The sequence below is a fragment of the Topomyia yanbarensis genome, chromosome 3 (assembly GCF_030247195.1).
Source record: "Topomyia yanbarensis strain Yona2022 chromosome 3, ASM3024719v1, whole genome shotgun sequence".
NCBI lineage: Eukaryota > Metazoa > Arthropoda > Insecta > Diptera > Culicidae > Topomyia > Topomyia yanbarensis.
The window spans coordinates 259,598,698-259,619,604 of NC_080672.1; the positions used below are offsets into that span (position 1 = coordinate 259,598,698).

Sequence of the window (20,907 nt, forward strand, 5' to 3'; positions counted from 1 at the left end):
CTCTTTCTGAAAACAGCGAATTCGATTCGTTATAGACGAATGTTACTCGCTATCTTCACGAGCCAGAGCGATTTAAGAGATAAAAACACCCACCTTCAGTCTGATCATCTCTTATAGATGACAGTCCATTGATCCGAATCGAATGACTCGATCACTATGCTCAATATCAAATGAGTCCTCGAACAACCGAACCAGTATGTTCACCCATTTGAAAGTAGAAACATCCATATCAGCCGTCCGCCAAAACACTCGAATGATTATTAGTCATGAGATTCAGAGGTCAATGAACCAGCACTCGCTCGGACCTCCCACTCTTATCGACCAAGCAAGAGATAGTGTTTTCTGCATCTAAATTGTCGAAAAATCCAATACAAACGTTGGGAGCGTTGGTCCGGTAGCTAGACTTGTCCGATTTGCTTCAAATTTCGAGCAAGTACTCCTGGTGGGACTAGAAATCTACTCAAGGGTAGGCCTATCGAGCTTTCAAAAAATTATTATTTTTCTGGGCAGTCTAGGATACGCCCATCAAATATCACCCATTTCGGTCCACGAAAAGAAAAATTTCAAACCCTACTCCCAATAAAAACCAGAGCAATTCTTTGCTAAATCTGCTAACTTTTCCGTCCTAGTGATACTTTCCATTTATCAATTAAGTTACACAACTTGGTTCTTGTTTCAAGAATTTTGAACGATTTTAATCCATCCAGATTGCAGATGATTCGAAATGTCGTATGACAGGAACCAAAAGGTTCTGGTCCCGAGAACCGGATTTTGAAAGTTGAACAACTTTACTGATGAAAGCACACGAAGTTCGTTTCTTCAGTAAAGTTGTTCAAAAGTAAATGACCGTGTGGATGATATTCATTTTAGTTCGGTATGCTGTTACCACGTGGCGCTAGTGTATATGTATAATAATGAATTCCTTTTTCCTTTTGTATTTCGACTATTTTAGTCACATTTTCTTTTTTACATTTTAACGACATTCAATTAGCTAGAGATTACTGGGTAGAGAAAGTTATGAAAATTAGAGCCGTAGTACTCAAGTGAGAGCAAGGATGTGAAGTAAACAAATCGGAAAACTAGAAGTGGCAGGGTCATTAGAACAGGCTTAATATCGTACGGGCTTAATCTTTGTCTTCTGTTAATGAGGGTCGAGCTTAGGCAGTATAACTACGAATCACCCGAGATCACTAACATGTGTCCCGGTGTCGATAGATGTGAATAGATTCGATTTGGCTTTCGTAACCCTGTAGCCAATCACATATTCGCGTGTGTTTTTGGATGGCCACGCGGACCTTTGTTCTGATATCTAGTTTTCAGTGTACGGATCACATTCTGACAAGGAGTGAGAGTTCCCGGTCATGTCGCCATGGAACGTGTTGTCCAGTGGATATGAAAGCTTTCTTTTCTTTTTTTTTGTTGGTCCAATTGAAGACATGGACCTAGACTGCTGGTACCGAGAATAGAGACTTCCGGAAATGGCCGATTCATGATCGCGCGAGCGCAGGAGTTTATAGGTTTACGCTTGAGACCGCGTTTGAAAATTTATAATTACTGAGACGTTCACCTTATCACCGGGATGTTATCACATTTGCGAGATCGCGGGTGTAGGTTGTGCGGATGATCGCGAAGGGCTCAAGCATATGTATGTTAACGTGTTTGTCGTGTGTATGTGACTTCGCGTGTATAAATTCGATTTTATAACCGTATGCCCATTCGCATATCCGCGATGATTGCGCGGATCGTGAATCTGATACTTAATTTTCAGTGTACGGGTTCAGATGCCAGAAGAGAGTGAGTGCTCGCATTGCACTAGAATTCCCGGTCATGTCGCCATGGAACGTGTTGTCCAGTGGATATGAGCGACATTTTTTTAATTGGTCCAACTAAAGGCATGAGGCTACGCTGCTAGGATCGAGGGTAGAGACTTCCGAACGGGACTGATTAATGATCGCGCGAGCGGTGGGTTAATGTTTGAGACCGCGTTTGTAAATTTTTAAGTACTAAAACATTCACTTAATTAGCGATGTGTTTTGATGTCGGCAAGATCGCGCGCGCAAGGATTTGTGGATGATTACAATTGGATGTTCGCGTTTGTGACCAGGTTTGTATTATCGCGAAGGTTACGAGCGTTTGTACATTTAGAATGGTAGAGATTGTGAGTGTGTATGAGGGAATATGCAATTTATTGTGTCAGTGAGTGTTAGTATGAATCTGATTTAAGATGTAGTAATAAAAGAAAAATAAGTCAAGCAAAGATAGATGGAAATAGAACACAAATATATATTTTTGGTTTGCACGGATAAACCAAAGGGACGGTGTCAGAGTGAAAGCCGAGCGGATCTGTGCCGACTGCCTGCTTTCACTCTGACAGGGCCGCGGTCTGACATGCCGCAAGCAGGCTCCCCGCATCCCGCACCCCACCGACAGCATCCATCCACGCACAGCCCCCCGCCACCACTCTGCAGGCGGCCTTAGGTGTTTGCTGATGTGGTTCGCGTGGATTGGATTTCTTCAAAAAACTACGTGTTTCAGTTTATTATGTTGGGCTTGTTAAACATTAACTAGTGGCGGAACCGTATGTTTAAGGAAGAGGTTCCATCCATAAGAGATTGTCGTCCCTGTTTCTTAAAACTCACCATCTTCTCGAGCCAGAGTGACAGTTCGAGCGAGTTAAGAGATAAAAACACCCACTTTCAGTCTGATCATCTCTTATAGATGACAGTCAATTAATCCCAATCGAATGAATCGATCACCATGCTTAAGATCAGATGAGCCTCGATTAGCTGAACCAATATGTCTCCCCATCAAAAGTAGAAGCACCCAAATCAGCTGTCCGCCAAAACACTCGATCTAATGATTATGATTCATGAGATTCAGAGATCAACGAACCAGCACTTGCTCGGATCTCCCACTCTTATCCACCAACCAAGAGTACGCGCCCTGAGGCTCATCACTGAAACCCAGGGGAGTAGCCGTCATCGATGTCTAATAATATTGATATAATACTAGTATTTCAAGTGAGTTTGACAACATTGCGGCTAAATGGGAATTCTTGCCAAATCCAACGGTTGCAGTTAAATTTGAGATTGTCAAATAATAGCAGAACCTCTTCTCATGTGACTAAGATATATGATGTAAGAAAAGAAAATTAATTTATCCTACACTTTTCGAAATTATGCTAAAAGACCTATGCGTACCTTCAATATGTGCCGTGAAAAGAAGTCGACCTGTTTCGAAGAATGTGGAGAAAATAGTATTCGAGAATCATGAAATGAAGTGAGTCCATTATTGAAAATGGAACTATGATAGAAAATTACTTCAAATAATAAGAGTCGTTGAATCGATCAGAAGAGTCAATTCATTTTAGTAAGTGAATCAGATACGGCTCACTCTCCAAACTGAATCGGTTTGCCCATCTCTCTGTCCAGCTTCATCACCTATCTAGATCCTATCGAGCTTCTAATACATTGGATCGAAAAGTGATGAAAAGGTAATCACTCAATCGCTTAACTTTTTGGTATTGTTTAAAAGATATAAATGAAGAAATTCTTAAAAAGCTTATTTTTTGTATATTAAGGCAGTGATAAAAATTAATGCAGTATGTTTTGAGGAAGCTTAAGTATAAATATTTAGGAAACAAGATTTCATCAATGCAGAATAAGCCTTCATAATCAACTTGAGAAATAAATAATACAGATCTATTCACTACATTTTCAAGCTACTCATATTGACGTGATATTGAATGTATGGGTGATTCCAGGATTTTTAGATTTGGTTCACTTAATTTTCTGGGGACGTCGGCGGTAAAACATGATGATTTATGTTCTATCAAAGACCATGCGGTAGACTTGGGTGCAACGCCCCAATCCTACTTAGCAGAAGGCAAAGGACTCTTCGCATTTCCTTTCGATCATGTCCATATGAGCCTGCCTAGTCCTAGTTTTCCGTTCTATGTTTTTAACTGATTCGCTCTAGAGTACCTATCCGTCTTTCAATTTCATTGTTTTCGTTTCTCTTAGCCTTAAATTTGCCAACAAAATCGATACAGTAGAACCTTGCGGTTATTGAGACATAGTAACATAGTAACACAATAAAAACGTTTTCACATCGAATTATTTCTCGGAGGGCTTTCGAAACCGTCGACACTAGTCAGCACAATTTGAAGTTTGTTTTGAACATTATTGATTGGCAGGACTTTCTTTAGGGCAAGAAATGAATAAATTAATTGATTCTGCACCACACTTTTGCTGAGAGAAAACCAAACTTCTACGACAAAACATACCACAAGTAGCCTATTACTACTTTGTATTTTTTCCCTTTCACATAGAACTATGAAACCACTTTCGTTTTTAGGTCAAGGATTACTACTTTAGCTATATTGATGCAAGTGGATCCAACCACAAGTGACTTGATAAAAGCCCAGACCCCCTTCTGGGCCGAGTGGAATGCATAAGAAGGAACAATCGTGTTTCATTTCCCTTCCGGTTATTTGCATTCTATTTATCATATATTCGTTCTCTAGCTCTCTTCCCGCTCTGTATCTCTATGTTTTTTTTCTCGATATGATGTTAAAAATATGGATGAAATCCCTAAATAGTGTCTTAACTAATGAACCGATAGAAAATAATAGGATTGTGAAGGAGAATACCAAATCTGCATGAGGTCAAACATTTACGTTCCAAATGTATATTATGCCATAGGTGTATGGGCAAAGTATCAAAACTACCAATCAGTTCTACCAGCGCATATGTATTCTTGCTTTTAAATAAATTTGTATACACGACACGGACAAGAGTAGGGAGAGGGGGAATTGTGGGCCTATTTTCACCCTAAAGACTAGATGATTTAAAAATATAAAAAATGACGTTTTTAGTTTTGGTAATAGCGGCGTTCTCAAGGGTTGAGTGAAATTTTTAAAACGTGTTGTTGTACGCCAGAAAACTAAAGTTTTATGTATTGCAACAAAAAGTTTAAGTCGTTTACATAGAGTTAATTTATAAATGGGTCGAAATGATGACCTTGAGGAAGTTAAAAGCTAGCAACAACATGCCATTTAACTATTATTTTCTGTTTGGTCATGTATGAGAGAAGCTAATACAGCAAAGAACCCTTTACTTCAAGCCATTTTATAAATATATTTCCAACTTCACCATCCACGTTGGAAAAATCACATATTAGAGTTTCCATAAAAAATCACGATTCTGTCCTTTCGAACTCGCACGTCGTTAAGTAATTAATGCATCTTCTCTTCAAAAACTCCAAACACATCGCACGGGCATTATACATTAGCTAAGTTTTTCGAGACATTTAGCAAACCTCACATACCAACAATGGCCAAGCTTTCATATATCATTTCATTCTACGCCAGTATCCTCTGCAAACGCACGCTCTAAACAGCAAAATAACGTGAAAAATCGGCGAAATTTTATTTAATTTTCTTCCTCCCGCGCCGCCGTCATCATCTCGTCTAGTCTAGTACCACACCATTCGGGTTTCTCTTCCGCGGAAATGTTCGATCTGGGCGTAATGGGAAAAAGTGTGAAAGAGCTTGGATTGGCATCGGTCAGGTTTGTTGAAAAAGTTGATGGGCAATATTAAGCATGGTTTTGGTATATGCGAGCATGTCCAAAAAAGAGAAATTAAGCTTGTCTTTCCCTTTCATTGTAGGCCGAATAATTAAAGTAATAAAAATCGGATTATTCATTCCGAAAACGTAATGCACTCACAGGAAAACTATTAAAACGAAGGTATCAATGGAATTTCGCTCAGAACAGAAAATGTGAAAAAAGTGGCCGTTTTGAATATAGATTTGTAGTGATTGATTTCGGATTCTTATTACAGTTCGAGTTAAAATATACAAAGTTTAGTTGATTGCAAAAGACGGGTGTTACATTTGTCAATTATAAATCTAAAATGAATTATGCATACTTATCTAAATGCCGACTTTGCGAACACGATTATATTTCTGATGCATTCATTCAAGGGAAAAAATCGCTAAAACTCAATACCAATGACGCTATATGAGCTACGGATGTCGGAGCTGTAGTTTTCCTCCTTCCTTCCAATATTATTATTATTTGGCTCGTTAAATTTCAATCGCACAGTTGAGTGACGCGATCTACGTGCAATCCGAACGAGACTTCGATGACTGGCCTCTTCATCATTATACAATACTTTCGTCAGTCAGTTTCTACCAGCAATTTTTTTTTATTTTTGGGCCGGTCCAATTGATGCGCGAAAATTTGGTGAAAATCGAAAAACAAACTTTCAACCCGGGCGCTCTGTGGAAGTGCGGTTTTAAAACTCTCTCGTTGCCCGATTTAAATTATAGTAGCTAATAAGTGCTAATGATACGTTCGTTGTGCAACGATACTTTCGACGTTTGGTTTTCAAATAGGAGGTATTGAAAAGGGTGAAAGCATAAATAGCATATTCGTTTAAAAGCTGCAGCAGTAGAGTTGGATTCTTGGAAGGGCTGCTTGTCAGAATCATTTACTACAATTGCAAATGACACGAGAAATGTCGCCCACTAAAACACTACTTAAGGCCAATTGCAGCGGTCTGTGATTCTGATTGTAATATTAAGTTACGGTTTGAAAGTGGGGGTGTGTATACTTTATTATCGCGATTATATGTTCGAGTCGTGATCGCGTTTATGTGCTAAAATGTTCATTTAATGGCGTTTTCATGTTTACGAGAGTGCGGGCGTAGGTGAGCATGGATGATCGCAAAAGACTCGAACGTTTATATGTTAATTGTTGCGTATTGTTGTGTGCAGCAACGTGATCGTGTGAATTTATGAAAATTTTTATTCCAGCGTAGTAGCAGTAGTGATTAATTCATGAACCCATGCAAACATTAGTACAGGCTTGGCTACAATTAGATGAAGGACTAGCTTGAGAAATTACCTGACCTTACCAACGCTAGATTTTAGAGCAACGCAACGATATCTTCGGTAGTACAGGCTTACTGTAAACAAACGCCGATTTCCAACGTGTCGATTTTAACGATGCCTTAAGCTATAATTTCAGCACGGCTAGTTACATAAAGCACAATAGATGAAATGATTTATTCCCGCTGCAAAGTCGGCCTTTGTCATTGATGCGGCGATCCATTGAATGTGAGACAGGTGCGGCTAGTCTAGTTTATCTGTCCATAACGCATTGAAACTCCGCCGGAAACGTATTCCTTCCTACGCAAACATCGAGCACCGCCAGGTTCACGGCTGCTCTCTCGTACATCCCGGCACTAAGAGTTTGCATTATTACAAATCGTAGTTCAGTCTTAGCGACTGTGAGTCTGTCCCTTGGCCAACAGTTTCGTAGTAGCCTAGGGTCAACCAGGATGACAATGTCGTTGACCTCAATCGGTTTCGTTGCCGTAAACGACTTCTAGTGATTGTGGGTAAATAATCTGAAAGCCAATACTTATAGAAATTGTTGGCAAGAATTTGTGACCCGTTGTTCTTTAAGGCTCGGGAACTGTCGTTGAAGGAAACGAAAGGCTTCAGTCATTTGGAAGACTGGAGAAGGAAGGATGTTCCTGGCGCAGCAATGTGGGCTAGCTGATGAGGAAGCAGCTCTTTGCTGGTTGTTCCGTACCGCCGAAACGTTATTGACCACTCTTCCTCGGGTGTCCCCAGAAAGGAGCGACCACATAACCATGGGATTTGCGGAGTAGGATCTGGAAACTTCATTGGGTGCCTAATTCTGCGACGTTCTGTTACCATTCAGACGCTTCGGTGCTCTCCAGTGAGATGACCCGAAAGTCGACAAATTGGCTGTATCTTCTGTGGTCCAAGTTCAGCCAATAGCACACATCTCTGGTATCGGTGTTAAAAGGTGGCTCACTTTAATTCAGAGAACTCTGGTTAGTACTCGTTAACCGCACTCCTAGCACAGCTGCTTGCAGTGCGGCTCGGAGAATTGACAAAAAACGAAAGGACGCCCCTCTTGTCTTGGCGGCTACAAGTGCGCAGTCGATCCTTGCTGAAAACACAGGTAAACTGCAGCTGCAAATCCATCCTCGCTAGCGTCGAAGAAGGTATACAGCTTTATCTGAGCGTTAATAGAACTTATTTGCCGATAAAACTTTGGATTTTTAATGTCTTTTTCATTGGAAAGGACCTTTATATAAAACTGCCCATATACGAAGACGAATTGATGTCCTGTGGCATGCAATCGGAGTACAAAGACATAATCCTTTTGCAATTTGCAATCACCAGTGGGCTGAAGATATCGCATCGAATGAGCAATCGATATGAGAGGTCCTAAAATCGATTTTTTTAGCGGAAGGACGTCCGCTAGCACTTCTAGACTCATCGCATGGGTCGAGTGCATGCAATCCGAAGCAATGCGCAAATAACGATACTGGATTCTCTTGTTGATGAAATGTATGTTCGCAGCGGAGCGAAAGCAGAAACATCCGTACTCCATCACTGCTAGTATCGTTGTTTGGTACAGCCTGATCAGGTCTCCCCACCATATTACGGTTATTGTACGGAGAGTGTTGATCCTTTGTTGGCATTTCTGTTTCAGATACCTCGCTTCCTAGAAAATACGACTATCTCAGTTTTCTCCGTGGAGAGCACGATAACTGACTAGAGAGCCTAAGCAAACAAAATTTCCACAGTATCTTGCAGTGGTCCTTGCAAGTCGACGGCTTTGGGACCTGTAATAGAGACCACACCGTCATCTAAAAGCTGCCTTAGTGTGCAGGAATTGGCAAGATATTCGTCACTGTCATTCTCGTAAAAATTGTAGAGAAGGAGGCTTAGACATGAACCCAAGAGTAGGTTTATCTAAATCGTGATGCCGATAAATCACCATGCGAGAAATGCATTTGTTTCTCAGACAACAGGTTTTGCAAAAAGTTGTTTGATATCGGTGAAACACCATGCTAGTGCAACTTCTCATAAAGAATGTTGATAGAAACAGAATCAAAAGCCCCCTCAATATCCAAGAATACTGATGCCATCTGCCCTTTGATAGCATAGGCCATTTTAATTTCTGTTGGGAACAACACAAGGCAATCGTTCGTACCTTTGCCTTTGCTTAAGCCAAATTGATTTGATTTGATTGATTTTTATTGAAACGGGTTTTAACCTAATAGGTCATTCACCCGTCTTAAGGCAAATTGTGTATCTGGCAATCAGCCATTTGCTTCAACCGAATTTTCGAGGCGAAACAAGATCATTTTCTTGACTAATTTCCGGATACAGGATAGCATTGCAATCGGTCGATACGAGTTGTGGTCGGAGGCTGATTTTCCTGGTTTTTGGATGGCGATGACCTTCACTTGCCTCCAAACATGAGGGACAATGCAACCTTCACGAAACTTATCAACTAAATGCAACAGGCGTTTCTTGACAGAGTCTGTCAGATTTTTTAACAAGTTAAATTTGATTCTGTCCGGGGCATCGGGCTTTATTGTTACACGATAAGAGGGAAACTGAGAATTCCATTATAAAAAGGAGTTTTGTTCGCCGTATCGTGAGGGGACTCAGTACGGTAGATTTTCTGTGCCGGGGCGGAATCCGGACAAACCTTCTTGGCGAAATCGAATATCCAGCGGTACTCCACGCTTTAGTTAGTACTGTCTCGGTTTCGCATACTTTGGGTAATTCCCTAAAGAGAGCTCATCGATGTTTCTCCTATTAATTAGTCGATAAACTAGTGCCAGAGATTATGTTTCTTGGCTTTCATTAAATTTTTCATTTGTGTACTGTTGATAGTTAGCGGCTAACCCGTCGTTTCGGAAGAATTCGTAGGCGGCAGCCTTCTCCGCGTATACGCCGGAACTCTCTTTGTCCCACCACATTGACATTGAGAATCGAGTTGGACAAAAACTTATACTCTTCCTCCGGGGGAAGCACCTGTATCGAGTCGATAGTTTTGGATATCGCAGCAGCATACCTCTTCCAATCAATGTTTCGTCTGAGGCTATAGGGAACGTTGATTGGTGGTCACTACCATGGGGATCAGATATTACCTTTCACTTGCAATCTAACCGTAGTGATGTCGAGCATAGAGATATGTCCAGAGCACGTTCTTGCACTGGTGGTCAAGGAAAACGTGTAATTTCCCCTGTGTTCAGATTGTCGAAGATTGATTATCGTCGTACAGACAGGCCCACCCTGTGCCGGGGGAGTTAAAGTCTCCAAGAAGCACTCTGAGCGATGGAACGTGTTCAATCATGTAGGAGAATCTCCGATATCCGATGGCCCTAGGAGGAATGTAAATAGAAGTAATGCAAAAATCTTTGCCTTTGGTAGTTTGGTGACAAGCGACTGCTCCAATGCCTGGCGTCGCAGGGTGGTTGATTCGATTAAAGGAGTAGCACTTTTTCATCCCTAAAAGAACCCCTCCATAGGAGTCTTCTCAATCCAGGCGAATAATGTTAAAATCGTGGATGTTTATATTAGGAGTAAGCCATGTTTCACATAGGAAAAATGTATCACAATTATTCCAATCTAGCAAGTGTTTTAATGAATCGATTTGGCGTTTCGTTGCGTTGCGTTGTGACAATGATTTTGGCGGACTGCACACTGACTTCATTATGTATGACTGCTGATTATCTAATAACAGTTGCTTAGAAAGTGGTTAGTAGAAATTCATACCAATCCGAGCCATATTAAAACCTCAACATATGATAGCCATCATTGCCGGCCGCCCCCATCTCCATCGTTCACGGGGAAGGATAAAGGATAAGGTAGACGGGAAGTGTTGATGCTCCACCTACTTAACGGAAGGACGACGATTCATCAGACTCTTCCATAGGTGTCGCGGAGTTGGTGGTTTAGAAGGGTATAAGGTATAAGGATTCGCTCCAAGCAAGCGATGCGACCTGTAAAGAATATTTTATTAGGTAGTTGTTTAGTTAGTCTTCGAGTACACGATCACTCAAAAAAGCAAAGATCTTCTTTAGTTTCCGGGTTTTTTTAAACTCTGGGCAGCCGAGAGTATCCTATGTTTCCTAAACAAAAGCAATTTGAACTCCACACAGCCGACCGTGGGAGTATTACCTAGAAAAGCTAGAAAAGAAAGCTTATCTGCGTAATGGGCCGCATCACTATTTATTGAAACAGTATTGAGACAGAATTCGCTACTTCTTCTCTACGGTATATTTATTTGGTTGAAAACTACCGTGTGATAACACGGTATACAGACAAAGAGTTATGATAGCGCGAGATGTTATAAATCAAGGTATGTATATCCTATTTTACGTATCGGATTGTAAAATATACGTATACAAGCAATAATAATAACCATTGAAGAGAAGTACAAAGAATTGTTAACCTGATTCACGGGCTGGTTAGCAATAACAAAACTTGAAATGAGATTAATATAAACACACGCGGCAAATTTTCAGTACGTATTGACCCGCGATCATTGATACTAGTCAGATTAAGGTCATGTTGCGGCTGATTTCCAATCAGATATTCATTTTTACGGTAGTGTTTCCTTGATTAGATCTGTTCGCACCCTCTCATTCTGCTACTATCGGCAGAAGGCTGATAGCACCCAGTAGTCGCCGGTCTAAGGACCAAATGTCATAAATAGACTTAGACTCGTGTGGAGGCATGAGATAGGAGACTTGTGAGAACTAAAGAGATTAAAAAACAAAGAAACGACATGCTCCGTCCTGAATCCGAACTCAGCTATAAGCTTCTATAACTGAATCGAAGCTTCAAACGGAACATGGCGTCTCCTTGCCATTCTAATCCCTTTAGTGAAGACTATGTTATCTCACCGATTGACGACCATGTTTTAATGAATCGATTTTGGGGACAAAACTGCTGCAGTTCTACTGTAAAACAATGATCAGATCAGTGATCCCCTTTAATAAGTTAGACATCGAAGGATGCGATCGCGGCAAGGAGGGGCCATTGTTCAGTCAACTGTTTTATTTGAACAATTCATGATCCGCGATACAAACAGACGCACTGGTAGACGAGCTCCTCCCACTTCAATGTTGCTAGGAAGCGCAGTCACGCGAAACCAGTCTGATGGATACTACTTCCAATTTTCGATGTATATTGAGTGCAATTGTTAGCACTCTAAAATCTTAACTGATTCAGGGTTAGGGTTCTTAAAGCGGTCAAACCCATCAGTCATCAGAACATCAACAGTTAAATCCGCATCACTTGCAACACCATAAATCTTCACATTTCGAGCAGGGATGTAGACGCGATACTCAATCATGAAGAGATTGTTGCTAGCAATACCGTTGGTCTGTTTCAAATCATTCACGACTGCGCGCAGTTTATCTGACTGGATTTTTTAATCTCAGTCACGGTCGAGTAATGTTTTATTCACTCCTGCATGACAGTTATACTGCTTAGAGGTTTATGTTTGGGCCATTTTTGGAGGTTTATTAGTACACCATCCAAGGACCAGCGGATCCATCCAGGTAAACCATGACTCTGGGGGGCTGCGAAACATTCGTTGAAAGTGGGGTAGGTGGATAGGAGATAATATCTGAAGGGAGCAGTGGGGTAGGTGGATAGGAGATAATATCTGAAGGAAGCAGATGTCCCTCTTCCTCAGAAGATTCATCTTGACAGAGGGATCCCCGTCTTGATCCATTTTGTTGCGGAAGCAACACACTTAACGCCCTTAAAACTTTGAAATACGATCAATAAAAAAATAGTGAGAAAACAAAACGATAAAATAAGCGAACAAGCAATCCTAAGCGTACAAGTAAGGGCCGATTTCTTTACCATCGCCTGACGCTTAAGCCGGATCTAAACGTACTGGTGAACTTGGTTTAAAAGTTAAGCGAGAGTAAAGAAATCAGCCATAAGGGGATTACTCCTCGCCGTCCACTGTGTGTACGTTGCGTGACCTTGACGAGGTTGGATATTGTTGCTTCACCGAGACAGCCCGACAAAACCGATGTCGAATTGCTATTGTTTCGTGGTATAGCAAATTGCATAAAAAATTTGTGCTCCAACTCCTCATAGGGAAGTAGCACTCATGGGACTGTTTATTAACCACACCGGAGAGAACCAAACGGACTTGTTTCTCGGTACAACGTGTGGTTACGATTACGAATGACTTCTTGGTTGATGATAGAAAACAACTTCATTCAACTAAGATCAAGCAATGCGTATTTCCCATGCATATAAAAATTACCGAGATAATATCCTAGCTAATCAAACTGAAAAGACCCAAAATCTATTAACACTCTTAGGACTGTTGTATTCCGTTTAATTTTGTTTAAGAGATGAAATAATTCTAAGGCTTGTATTAACTAATACATATACTCTGAAATGCACCTTACAATAACGATTTAAATTTCATTTTTGATGGATGTACAATACTTATCTCCTCAAACTCAGTTATGAGTAATGTTTATTTTCATTGCACGTTTTGTCTGCTTCACACTATTCACACCTATTCTCTTTGTTCAATGCTAGCCAAACATGTCAAATGGTCCTAATTGCAAGTGACAGTTTCTCTTTATTAACTTTCTCTTTCGCTGATAACTCGGCCATTTATACGTTTGTTCCTCAACTCTTAGCATAATATGCTAGTCGAAATCAGAGTTTTTCGATATATCCTGAAACAATATTGAAAAGTTTTATGCTGACGCCAAATTATCGTAATAGAAAGTAAACAAAGAGAAGCTCTCATTTGCACTTAGGATCATTTGACATGTTTGTTGAGAATGAATATAGAACGAATATTGTTTGATGGACCTAGAACACACAGTCCTAGAAAAAGGAGGGTTGTCGGGTAATTAGGTGTCACATGGCATTCATAGTTATACGGATTATGTATTATACCTATTATATTATTTGATGACCAGAAGGGGAGATAAGTAACTCCCCTCGTAATCTAGTCCGATCTGTTGCTGTCACTAAATTATAAATTGAATGTCAATGTGTTGCAATCCCGATTTATTCTAGTTGATGAAATTCGTTCATTACTGTATCATGAATCAAACGGTGCTGACGTATCATATCTAATCAAAAGTGCCATGATTTAGACCTTATCAAAAGTGCATGTACTTGAAGCACGTATTTAACGGCAAAAATGACTGATTTCAATCTCCTGAAGTAGAAAAAACGTTTAATGTTTTTTACAATAACTCCCGTTTTACGCTATCGATTTCGACCGATTTTTTTTTTAATAACGATCATTGTTACTCTTCACAATTGACTACCGCCTGATAATCATAAAAAACTGCGAAGACAACAGATTTTGCGAAAACAATGTTTCACAAAATACTAATTACTTTTGGTATCGCCCTGATTGTTTCCATGGAGCGTAGAGGGCAAAACTTTAAAAAAAAACCAAAGAAAAATACGATTTTGCCAATGGTATTTTTTCTTATAGTTTGAGTTAAGCAATATCGTAGATTTAATTTCGCATGAATAGAAAACACACTTTGGTTTGTAAACATCGCCCTTTTCACAAAAAAAGTATTGTAGTGTTCAACGCAAAAATGCTTATTGTGAACGGTATCGAAACGGTACAACTATCATATCACGATAAAACAATAAAAAATAATACTTACAAAGCTAATGTTGGCGTGAATGTTTACTGAGCCGACGATGAGTAATCATATTCTGGAGCAAACGCCAGCCTTGGTGAACGTTTTGGTTATTCTACCGATTCTTGCTGCGAGCTAGTACCTCACTCATGCATGTAGCCAATCTATCATATCATAATCGAAAGTAATCAACTCGTTTTATGCTTCTTCGTTCAAACAACGAACACACGCACCAGAATGAAAAGCAGTGAAAACATTTTTCTGTCCCCAGGGAAAAATGCACTTTACTTTGAGTTCAGCGGCTGAACAATTTCAGCTATTTCCTTTTGCAGGTGGTTTCTTTATTCCACGGTCACACATTTAAAGCAATTCAATTGCCACCGAAGCACAGCTATTGCCAGAATTATCAATTTTTTCACTTGTTGGCAACACCCAGCGACAAGTCGATCCGTATGCGGAGACACCTTCAAAACATTTTTCCTTTACTTTCGAGTTTCTTCATGCTAGACATCACTTCCATATCAACATTTGAATAGGGCTAATAAGATTTGTAAACAAACTTTTGTTCTGCTGATTTCTCCTAATTTGTTATCATTTCAACACAGAAAACATTTGAAATTGATTCTACCAAGGATAAAGATGTTGATTCATGTGTATTTTTCATGAAATTCAACTCGGTAGCGGAATAATGAGCGAAATAAGTTTGTTTACAAAAGTCTCATTAGCCCTTTTGAAGAATTACTATTGACTTTTTCAAAACAAAAAAAAATACCTGCGCACATATAAACTGCTTCTACAAATACAAAAACACTTTGATCGTTTATCCTTCAACGCGTTCGCAACCAGTCCCAGAAATTAAAAGGTGTCAAAACTTCGTCACCATTTTCTAAAATTTTTGGGTCTGATTTTGGAGTCGATTTTCTTCAACGACGATCTCTTCCTTACTTAGCTTTGCAACGATTTCCAATGTTTAGCACTAGAATGCACATGTCAATGGTGGCGACAAATCAATATCACACCAGAAGAAAGCACATGCGATGCGGATTTGTTGATTTTACATCATTACCTGGACAGTAATATTCCTAGTTCTCCTTGATATACCAGATCGAACTCAAAAAACAACCAAACACCAAAAGCTTCCCGTAGTGACTGACGCATGGGAGCCAGAAGCGCGCTTTGCTTCACCTTCTACAACAATCTGTCGAGGGCAGAAATCTGGCGAGATTTTTATTAATGAAAAGTATCATGAATGAAGGAGGACAGGAAAACGATAAAATTTTACCGATTGGCAAGTGGGGATATTCAAGTGTACTGAGGTGCCCTCTACAAAAGTTTAGAGAAAAATCAGAAATATGTAAACAAAGATCGTATATTTTATTCACCTATTTTAGCACGGGATTTAAAGCATTTTTTCTATGAAAAGCTTAATATTTTCTTAATAATATTGTCAATAAATTGGTCTTGAACTATATTTTGCAATCGATTCGTGAGTTCAACATGAAACGAGTGCACAATAACGAAAACTTATCATCGTGTGATGTGTTCGTACACGAGACGTAGAATAGTCTATTCAAACTTGGGTGTAAAGCTAAGTATGCACCTCTTGCGAAATGAAATTTCCTATACAAAACCTATGCATAAAAAACGTCGCGAAATGTTCGCGAAAAAAAAATTCGTTTCCATTTCGTAAGCGGTACGCAGCTCTCGCGAAAACGATAACGAAAAATGCAGTTAGCCGAGACACGGTTCGACAAACGATAAGTTTCATAATACTTCCGCGAGATAGCGCTGCTTTCTATGCGCTGTCACCAAGGCAAACTTTTTCCTTGCGAAATAATGGTCAATGGTATTATTTCGCACGGAGGCTCGCGAAATTTTGACAGGTTGCAATGAAAAAATATAAAAAACATAAGATTAGTAATTTTTTGTATTTTTTTTCATCGCGACCTGTCAAAACTTTGTAGTTTTGAGAATCAACATTTTGAATTTGAATGGTAAGTTTTAAAATATTATTGGAATTGTGATTGTTTCTAGTAATTATTATTATTTACAGGCACACCCGAACAAAGCAGCCACAAGAGCAGCATTTTTCGTCAGCAGCAGAAGCAGCAGCCATCTATCTACTTGATAAGTTTTCATCAACAACAACCAGATGCTACAAATCAGCTCAACTTGACTCAACATCCTGGATCTGGCAATCAGCCAACCAACATTAAATCGATACAACCGTAGCAGTACCAACAACTCCAAATCCAGCAGCTGCCAACAATCTCAAAAAAGAACCACAGCAATTACAGCTCAGAACCAACAAAGCAACAAGAGCTTTTTTACGAATAATGGACCCAACGGACACACTTTATCGGCACATTCTGTCGTAAAACTTGCCTGCCACTATTCTTACCAGCGGTTACCTTCCTGATGTAGAGAAATCAGAGTCAAACACAAACGTCATATTACTGCCTTGGCTCCTACCAGTTGCTTGCATGAAAATATCGCTGCCTCCACAGTGCTCGTGATTCCATCCCAGCAGCAGCTAGCAACCACAATTCCAGTGCTTATCGCCAGCAACATCAGAAAATTAAGATTTCCCCTAGACCATGACCATCATCCGACAGATCGGTAGCAACAACGTTCAACTGACGGTAGAACCTGGCCAGCAACCGCAACTAGTGCAATCGATCCAAGCCAATCAGGGCCAAATGTAGAAGACCATTGGTCAACCACAAAAAAAGATACATCAACAGCACCTTCAAACACAGTAGCAGCAGCATACTGTACTGTACCACGCCTCGTGCAGGAGGACTTTTTTATTCAGTTGGTGCAGCAAGGTGAGTCATTTTTACTACCTTTTTTAGTTTCGAAGGATCAGTACCGTGTTCAGTACATTGTAATGTAATACCCTATTCTTCTTTCAAAAGCTCGCGTTCACTCATTCACGGATATTTTTCATCATAATTTTTTTCATATCGAACAGCAACCATAGCATATACACATCACCGAACACCAGCAACATAATGCCATGGTAACCACCCAGCAGCAGAACACGGTGATAATGGGCCAACAGTAAATACAACATCAAGATCCTCGGAAAGGACTTTCTCTTTCGGTATGTGTTTAACAGTAGCTTCTCTCCTCCAAGCATTCCTTAGCATATTTAGATGTCCTTGTCAATTTACAGAACAAACATAATGGAAGCATACTCTACACGCGCGACATATTCAATCGGGCCAACTGACTGTGTGACTCGTTTGGAAAAAAAGCGCTCATCATCGGTTTCATGGCAGCGAAGTAAGCAGACAAAAGAAGGCGTTTTTTTCCGCAAGGTCGCTCTAAGCAAAAGTTCAGCCAATTGCAAGGAATAAACCACCGGAGTGACAGTATCCGTGCTGTTTGGGACCTTTTTCCATATATTGTAGCTTTTGAATTTTAATACCCGGTCGAAACGATGGCAAGTGCTGCCGATAACTGGGTCAAAAAGGCGGAGGGAGGATCAGGAAATTTCTGCACTCGGTAAGTGTTTTTTTTTGTCATAACCAACTAACCTATTTTTGGAGCGATAATTTTTCCATAGGTTTTGAATTTTTCTTTTCAATACAAATAGGTTATCGATCTGAGTATCCCTAAGGATAAGGAACCAGAGCCGGCGGCTGACAGCCCAAAGAAAGAGAATGCGGAAAAACCTTCTAGTTCACCGCCAGTAGAACCAGCGATCAAATTACTCCCGTAGAAACGGCTGCACCTGCAGTTTTGTTTTCGGTAGCTACAGAAATTAAGACTAGCAGCTCCTGAAGAAAAAAAAGCTGCTAGCGAAAATGGCGAAACAGCTTCCACCACGGAAGATGCAGAGGCATTCAAGTAAGTCGAAATCTGGAGAAAATTTTGATTAGGACATAAGTAACATTGAGAGCCTCTCTCTGTTTACTTTCTGTTTCGATTATTACGTCTTTATAACACTTTACACTAATTTTCCAGTACATATCGAAAGCCGATAGTTTTTACTAGAATATTAGGCAAAGAGTTGAGTACTAAATATTGAAACGACCGAGTAATTAACAGAAGAGAAACACACCAAAAAGAATCTCATTGTTACTTACGTCCTATTCAAATTTTTCTCCAGAAATATTTAATATCAGCTTTAAAATTATCCATGATTCATCTTTTAGCCCGGCGGATGCAAGTTTGCTAATTAAACTTATTCGCAGGTGATTTGCCTCTCCCCACGTATGAACTGGCAATTCAGAAGGGGAAAGTAGCTGCAAAACGGCAAAGTTAAACCGTTCGCGGTGAGAAGATCGTCAAAGGGGCGAAGCTGACTAATCATATCATCATCGGAACAGCCGGGCGTTCGACCTTAAGAAGATTGCAATTTTTGTACCGGACGAGGCGGGCGTTATGATCGCTGTTCTTTTTAGCCACGTACGAGCGGGAGGTGATGGGATTCGCCCAGTACATCATAACCAATCCGATCATGATTCTTCTGGTGCGGGAGCAAGAATCACTCGATAACACCAAACACTACTACGTCAAATGCCGCAACCAGGACGAGAAATATCAAGCAATTTCAAACATGTACGGTGTGATTACCGTTGGACAAGCGATCATTTTCTGTCATATGATGTATAGGACAGTTGTAAACTCCAAGTAAACTTATTTTCGGCATTGTTAATCGATCGAAACAGGCACGCAAAACGGCCGGTTGGACCAGGATAATCACTCAGTAGCGGTACTGTCCGGTGATCTAACGGCGGAGCAACGGTTGGCCGTTCTGGATCGATCCTGAGCCGGACTAGAGAAGGTATTGATTGCAACGAACGTTTTGTCTAGAGGTAAGTTCCACCACTTGATTCTGGCTGCAGCACCAGGTTACGGAGAGATTCTTCCGCCCATCAACTTCGACCTGCCGATGGATTAGCAGGGACGAGCCGATTGCGAAACGTATCTACATCGAATTAGACGCACCGGTAGATTCGGTAAGTGTGACTCATTCTTGTGATCCTATAGATTGTATTTCTTCCCACTTCTTTAACAGAACGGAATCACCATCAACCTAGTGGGCAGTGATCGAAGCATGATGATTTGCAGATCAATCGAAAAACACTTCCGGAAAAAGATTCAGTTGCTAGACGCGGAGAACTCGGACGAAATTGAAAAGATCGCATCGTAAAGTGTTTTCGACCAGCTACTGGTGAAAGGCATAGGAGCTTTTTTGGGTCATACTTGTTATGATTCTGAATTTATAATTTTATTAATTTTTTTTTCTTCCTTGACCTGACATATGTAACCAACAGGGTAATAAATTTACAATTAAAATTACAATTTATCTCTACCCAGTTCTATCCAAAAATTTGAAAAGGGCCTAACTGCAAAATGTAACAAATTGAAATTTCAGGTTTTCCATTAACAAATATCTACCCGAGCACGTACATAACGCAACATTTTATCATGAAGAATTTTGATAGCGATTTTACAACAATTAATAAAAGGGCCTAATTGATTTTTATGACCGAACTGATTATGAAAGGACCTAACTGATTGAAAAGTGCCTAACTAACAATACACTCGTTTTAAATGGATTATAACGTATTATTGTATTATGACTGATTGTAAAAGGCTTATAACATCTTTTCCATAATTTACATACAGGGTCAATCTGACCATCAAATTAGAATTCAGTTAATTCGTCTAACTTTCGGTGTAATATCACACTTGAACAGCATTTTTTGTGTGAGGTATTCTGCCGCTAGAAGCAAAACTGTCCCATGTGCTATGGGAATCCCTATACACATGGGACAATTATGCTTCTTGTGGCAGTAATGCAAGTAGTAGCAATATGCGCAATTCCTTAAACCTCTAGTGTTTCATGCAATAAGAATTACCACGAATTACTTATGGAAATAAATTTGAACTACGATTCTCACAATTGTTATACCAAAAATAGGTTTGTATCCGTACTGATTATTGGTAGCATTCCCTGAGACTTCCAGCACATTTAGTAGTAGCCATTGTTATCATAATCGATTTTTAACGTCAGCCAAAGTTTAAAGCCTAGGGTTTGGTTCGACCTGAAACCGATTGAGTCGGTTGTTATATTTGCGTTATATTTCCGGATTCCGAAGCGTGTTTCGAAAGGTAGTTTCCCCGAGACTTGTGAAAGCGGTAAAGGCGGCCAAGGCAATCAGATTTGCTTCTTAATGGTCAAACGCCGATTAAGAGTTACGATTCGGACAATTACAATAGATTTGGTTTGAGCGAATTTCGATCATTTCCCTGGGTCTTCTGGAACCGGTAGAAGCAGCCAATTTAGATAGAAAATGGCCAGCCAATGATTTAAATTTCCGATTGCAGGAATTGTGCTGTCTAAATTGGTCAGACTGAACTTCCCCGAGACATCCGGAACCGTCACAA

The 20,907-nt window shown here is 40.1% G+C and overlaps 1 protein-coding gene and 1 long non-coding RNA gene across 17 annotated transcripts in view; one reads left to right on the plus strand and one right to left on the minus strand.

The window, feature by feature from the left end:
- LOC131693070 (palmitoyltransferase app) overlaps nucleotides 1-15,704 on the minus strand; it is a 60,634-nt gene extending 44,930 nt beyond the window's left edge. For 3 of the 14 annotated variants that reach the window (XM_058980579.1, XM_058980578.1, XM_058980566.1), the window contains exons 1-2: nucleotides 15,569-15,704; nucleotides 14,527-15,015 (exon numbers count right to left, since the gene is read on the minus strand). The gene's annotated coding sequence lies outside the window, so the exon portion shown is untranslated. The other 11 variants (XM_058980576.1, XM_058980580.1, XM_058980571.1 and 8 more) reach the window with 11 other exon arrangements.
- Nucleotides 15,705-16,188: 484 nt separating this feature from the next.
- Nucleotides 16,189-20,437, plus strand: LOC131690801 (uncharacterized). 3 transcript variants are annotated; one of them, XR_009305635.1, is made up of 7 exons: nucleotides 16,189-16,496; nucleotides 16,556-17,330; nucleotides 17,477-17,608; nucleotides 17,681-18,012; nucleotides 18,104-18,357; nucleotides 18,666-19,472; nucleotides 19,532-20,437. It is a non-coding gene; the product is annotated as an uncharacterized LOC131690801 (long non-coding RNA). The 3 variants fall into 3 exon arrangements; XR_009305634.1 differs by having other exon boundaries at nucleotides 18,666-20,437; XR_009305636.1 differs by having other exon boundaries at nucleotides 18,705-20,437.
- The last annotated feature ends 470 nt before the right edge of the window (nucleotides 20,438-20,907 follow it).